The sequence below is a fragment of the Anomalospiza imberbis genome, chromosome 17, assembly GCF_031753505.1.
Source record: "Anomalospiza imberbis isolate Cuckoo-Finch-1a 21T00152 chromosome 17, ASM3175350v1, whole genome shotgun sequence".
Lineage (NCBI taxonomy): Eukaryota > Metazoa > Chordata > Aves > Passeriformes > Viduidae > Anomalospiza > Anomalospiza imberbis.
This window is the reverse complement of record NC_089697.1, coordinates 4,600,227-4,606,450: the sequence shown is the minus strand read 5'-3', so window position 1 is coordinate 4,606,450 and position 6,224 is coordinate 4,600,227. Positions and strand designations below refer to the sequence as shown.

Genomic DNA, 6,224 nt, shown 5'->3' with positions numbered 1-6,224 from the left:
TCTTAAACTTTTGATGGTCTTACAACAGATTTTAGCAATTGTATATTTTCCTTTTAGTCACCCTGGTATTGACCTACATGTAGATATCTCACTAGTAAGTGGTGATAACACAGATCAAAGCACCTTTCAGATTTAATCACCCTCATAATCACCTTCATAATCTCGAGTGAAAAAAAATCCCAAACCAAACTTCCAGAATTCATCTGTCTTAAATTCTCTTAGATTTTGCTCCAGATATACACCAGACTTGTCACTTCTAAGGGAAAACACTTGAAACCCACTATCAAGCTGACTGCCACTTCAGAACCACCATCCCTTGGACCATAAACAGCTCGAGGCTCCAGCCTGGTCTCCGATTCCCAGCAGCATTTGATAGATCTGCACATGCTCTGCCTTTACCACCAGCCCCATACAGACATTCTGCCAGACACAATCATCTCTGGCTAGCCTGGCAACCTGCAAGCTCTCCCAGGCACATGGTCTGCAGAGCCTGGCTGTTACAAGAGGAACAGCCAGCTGCAGCAATGGATAAAATTGCACCTAAAAGCAGAACAGAACAAAACACCATGAGGCCGAGCCTCTGCGATCTCTCTTTCACAAGCCTGTGCCCAGATCTGTGCAGGGTTTTAAAACTCTGTTTAAATACATGGATAAATCAATTAAAGTACTCTGCCACTCCCAAAAGTTGCAAGGGTCACAAATTAAAAGCAAAACACACATATATCCATCCAAAAGGCAAAGGGGACTGGTTAGTTTTATATTAAGAGTGATGCTTTGCTCTGTGGATTCTGATTATTTTTTAAATTGATTGTTCATTTTTAATGGAGTTCTAATGAAACACCCTTAAGCTCTGCAGTGGTTTGCATCTATGGTTAGCAAGCCAAATACCAGTGTGTTTTGTTTCACAAGTAGCATTAGAGATAAGAGAGGATAAGATCATGCCCTGGTTTTACAAGGCTGTAAGAGGCACTTTAGGGCCATACAGTCTCCTGCTTGGCTGCCTAAAGCCTACTCTGGTCATTAAATAATATGAAAGGCTTATAATAACAGCTGGTGACTAATCTATTCCCTTTGTACAAATGTTTTACATTTGTCACTATAACCATTGCAGAGAGACAGCTCTGCTCTCCTGAAAGCAGAATCTTGCCCAGATTTTTTTTTTATTTACTTAAAACTGCACCCTTACAAGTCACCACTTGCCAAATATTATCACATCATGATGAGAGCTTACATTCTGTAGCAGGTGCAATCAAAAGATTGTAGTCACAGGATCTTTATGATACCAAGGTAAGATAAAATATTAAGCAGGAAAAGGGAGTGGGAAAGGTGTCAAAGAAACTCTTTAAAGTAATTGATACCACACTTTCCAAGAGAAGTTTTCCTCAATCTGCAAATGGAAAAGAACCCCTTGGTTTTTTGAGAAGTGAAAAAAAAGTTTAAAAAAGCAGTAGAGCACTGGGAGTTGAGATGCACCACAGATGCACCACAGCTAAATTTCTCTATTGTGCCAGTCACAACTGAGGTCTGTCAGACATTGAATCTCTGCTTTCCAGACACACAGGTTCATTTATTCCCATATTTCATGGTTTTTAACAGATCACATATGAATTGCACATGAGAATCACACACACCAAACATGCCTGTCTGCTGGTTTAGTGCCTTTTCACTCTTATTAAAGAGATAATATTGCATTCTTGGACACCCCAGGACATCTGTGGGTCATCCTAGGTGAATGGCAAATTATTTCACTGAATGACTTCTCCAGATGAGTTTGTGACTTACACAGTGAGGTACAGCCTGACAGTGAGAGTGAACCTGGACTTGACCCTGATTTCCTGGAGAAGGACCAGCAGCCTCCTTGTTCTAAAGAAATTTTAATTGTTCACCTTCCACTCTGTGTAGTCATTTATATCTTTTCTACTGGCCTACTTCCAAGTAAAGGTCCAAGTATTAACCTTGCTTCCAACACTTCAACTGCAGCTCTCAGGAATACCAGCCACACACTGTCCCATGTATTTCAGAGCATACAGATTCCCTTCTTTCCTCAGACCCTTTGCCTTCCTGGCAGCACTATGGACACTTTCATATTATAACCCCTTAAAAAGTTAAAAATTCTGAGTAAAAGAGATGATGAAACTTTTCTTCTTTTTTAATAGGTCAGCTTAAGACCACTTGTCTTGAGTGAAGCCATGCCCTGTCTTTGGTAGTGTTTTTGTATATTCAGGAAGGGAGAAGAGACAAGATTGATGCCTAGAGCTGCTCAAAGTGTTAAAGCAAGGATTTCACCAAAATCTCATTTCTCATCAACCAAAATGTCCCTCAGCTCTGTGTAAGTTGCTGCAAAACCTAGATGTCTAAAATACCCATCTCAAACTATAAAACATTTACATGTTTAGTTTTCAAGTTTTCAGAAGGAAATACCTGCATTTTTTATTAACATTTTAAAACAATGATGTTTTTTCATTTCAAGCTTAAAAATTAAATTAAGAAAATAAATTAAATTAACAAAAATTAAAGTCAATTTCCCATTCAAACCCAGAAGGAACTGATAGCTTTTCAGTTCACACACTTTTTAAAGACAGATTTTTTTTTTTAATGCACTCTAAAGTTCTTCACAAATATTTTGCTGTATGTTTTCAGAATTGTCAGAACACAAAAAGAGCCATGGCTGCACCAGTAAGTTCCATGACTGTGAAGGACACAGACTCACGTGGCCTCCAACAGCTGTATTCCATCTAATTCTCCTACTGCAGCTTTAGTTTCCTATTGCTTTGGCAACTCTGAAGGTCCAGAATATCTTGTGGATAACATTAGGCACAAGAACATAGGTAAAATTTAGTCTGCCTGGAAACAGCAGTGAATTCATGGACATTTTCCATCCCCTGCTGGTCTTCCAGGAATGGTGCCACTCTAGCCTACCTCTTTCTCCTAGCTCTGTGTAGGACTCTGTTCCAATGGTACATCTGTGCTCTGCAGATGCATAAATGCACCACAGTGGTGCCAAGGAATAAAGCAGGACTGGCTTCAGGTGAAGGGAAGGAGAATCTTGTCAAGGGAAAAGACACCTGGGAGTGATGAGTCAACCAAGTTCTCAGAAAATGAGCGCTGGGATGGGATGGGATGGGATGGGATGGGATGGTGACAAAAGGAGATGTGATTCAAGGGAAAGTCACATGAAACATAAACGTGTTGCCCAATGCTCCCTGCTGTGTCTGGGGATGGCTAAGTCCTCACAGAGGTATCACCAGGAGGAAACTCTGCTGTTGTGTGTGGCCGCCTCTTCCCTGAAATCCAGAATCCGAGACTGAAAGAGGAACTAAACAAGATTCTGCAAAATTTGTGCTTTTTCATAAACCTTTCCTAATGCTGCACTCTTTGCATCAAGCTCAGCTGTGCAGCTTTCTTTTGTGACTTACACTCAATATCTATTATCATCATCAACTGGTCCCAAATCAAGAGCTCCTCTGCAATAAATCTGTGACTGTTGGAACAATGAAAGCCAAATCACGCTCTGTCCAAGAAGCTTAATATCTAAATGCAGGAGAGAGAGAGACAGAGACAAACAAACAAGAAATAAAAGAGTTCTAAAAGAGAACAACTGTGATAAGCAGGAGTCCCAGCACATCTTGTTCCCTGGCATTGCCAGCTCCCTTTGTAGGCACCATGGCAGGGGAAAACTTTATTCTCTTGATCCAAAAAATAACCTATATTTTGAACGTTTTGTTATAAATCTGGTTTGATCAGACATGGGATCCCTGGAATGAGAATAAACATAGGTTATCTTGCCAGACAACTCATTGGGTGGTTATCTTTGAGCTGTTTTTCCCAAACAGTTTTATAATCTACACACACACATATTTAATTGTATGCTTTACATGAAATGCTGTGCCTTAGCCTCATCATGAAAACACATTTTTTGGATAATTGAGATATTTTCATAAAAAAATATTTTATGACTTGTAGTGAACATGATCTTTTAGCAGTTTCTGGCTTGTGAGGTTACAGGGATCAGGCCTGTGCTGCACCTCCTGTGTTAGGAAGCAAAGACCTTTCTTGTATGAAAATAGGTTAAATTAAGGAAATCAGCAAAGAACCACAAATGATTTCATCAAAAATTATTTCTAAGATAACCCAGTCCAAACTAAAGTTGGTGGAAATACTCCAAGTAACACCAGCAGAGGCAAGTCCTAAGTATAGCCCAGACAATTTTATAAAATAGAAGTGTTGGCATGTTATATTTACACAGAATTTTTTAATTCTTTGAGATATTCGTATGCAAGGTCCAGTGAAAGTGAAGGCTCTGTCTCTACCTGAATCACTCCTAGAACTCAATGTGACTTGGTCTGTTCCCACACACAGGAAGCACGGATAGTCCAGCCACAGAGGAAGAGGTAAATTTAATCTATTCAGTGCCATTCTCATCCAAGTAAAGAGTGGAATTACAGGGGAGGAAATGAGGCGAGCCTCAGCTCAGCGTGCTGGCAAGAGCATCTCAGGCTGTGTGGGGTAGGAGACGGGAAGGCAAAAAGGCCTCCTGAGGTTAAACAGCCACCAGCAAATTACTGGCCTCCCTCAAACTGGAGGAAGCAGCAAGGAGCGGGATTTGAAGGGATACTGAAATTCTTGCTCATATTAGCAAAAGGATGATGCAGTTTAGATGTTACCTATTGCACTGGGCAAAACCTGTGGGCACAGCATACAACACTCCCAGGACAGGGTGGGATTTCTGGGCTGTCCTGTGCAGGGCCAGGACTGGACATTGATGATCCTTGTGTGTCCCTTCCAACGGAGGGTATTTTATGATTCTACAATTTATGATAACCTAGTGCAGAGAAATCCAAAGACATCCCAAGCTTTTTAATTTAGGTCTGCAAATAGATACAGATCTCAGAACCTCTACCTGCCACTGCAGAGAGCAGAGGCTACTTTCAAAAAGAACAGGGGTTCCCACCCACAATGGAGCCTCTAGCAGCAAAACCACTATTGGAGTTTTTAGTTTAATTCTCTATAATCTGTAGCTCAAGACACTAAACCATTTCCCTCTATGTAGCTTGTCCAAATCAGGCTCTGAAAAGCAGTGAATTGCCATCAACTAATAAGAGTCTGGTGGCTGAAATAAGCTGCCAGTAGCATTGATGAAGCCTCAATTAGGCAGAATTTAGCTGTACCACCATCATTGCCCAAAGCAGGATGGAAAAGGACTGTCTGACCACTGCTTCCCTGGGGACCTCCAGGGAAATGAGATGTATCTCATGAGCTTCTCAATCAGCAGAAATTGGAAGAAAAACAAATAAAACAGTTGGTGGTCTCAACTGTGTTTCTTGTGGGCAGTCACCCATGTTGCAAAAGCTTTCCTTGTGATGGGCACTAATTGCTCTCCCTTGTAAGAGATCTCAGTCAAAAAGTCAGAAGTGAAATTACATCAGAGTAAAGGTCAGGGTGGCAAAATAATTTAGGTGCCTTGCCCAAATAAGGAGCCAATGGGAATGCTGGTCCCTTTGTAGGAAAAGCCACCTGGACTCACCTGATCCATACTTAATCAAATGTACGTAATCAGTAAGTTGTGGCTTCAGAGTTTTTCTATAAATTAGGAGGAAAAGCACCTCCAAAATCAGATCAGAGCTTCTGTGGGACACACAGCTTCCCATTTCAATCATCAATAGAAAGAAAGGTCAGTGCTAAAACCTCAGAAAACTGCCCAATGTGAGGTGTCCTGAACCTTGGCCTGTGTATCTACATCACTCTGCAGATTGTAGGATCTCTCTCACCTCATCCTACGTCCTAAAATACAAGTGTCCAGCTTAAGCTGCTCTTCCTCGTGCTCCCTGTTGGGAAACACTTCTCCACTGACCCAGATGGACCTTTCACCAAAATTTGAGGCTTGGATCATCTTCAGAGCTTCTTTCCTCTCCTCTAAATGGTCTGTGAATGAACCTCAGAGCTGTTGCCAGGCTGGAGAGGAAGATCTTGAATTTTGGATTTGAGTTCTTGATTTCTGAGGCATTAGTGAGTTATCACAGTTATCAGAAGTTGCCAGGCTGAGAGAGGGACACGCCCTCTCTGCCATGAAATCTATGGAGAAGTGAACAAAATGTGAAAAAGCAGTTCTGAAACTGCACATTTTCAAAGAAACCAGATGAAACAGGCAGGCAGTGATTCTCAAAACCAAATGTTAGTTTTCTAATCAGAAAGCAGGTTACTGAGTGTTTCCCATGAACAATATA

The 6,224-nt window shown here is 41.1% G+C and overlaps 1 long non-coding RNA gene across 1 annotated transcript in view; it reads right to left on the bottom strand.

Moving 5' to 3' along the window:
- Window positions 1-5,682: 5,682 nt before the first annotated feature.
- Window positions 5,683-6,224, bottom strand: part of LOC137484007 (uncharacterized) — a 62,542-nt gene continuing 62,000 nt past the window's right edge. Inside the window, exon 7 of the long non-coding RNA XR_011004711.1 lies at window positions 5,683-6,072. This is a non-coding gene — a long non-coding RNA (uncharacterized lncRNA). The remainder of the gene's footprint in view (window positions 6,073-6,224) is intronic.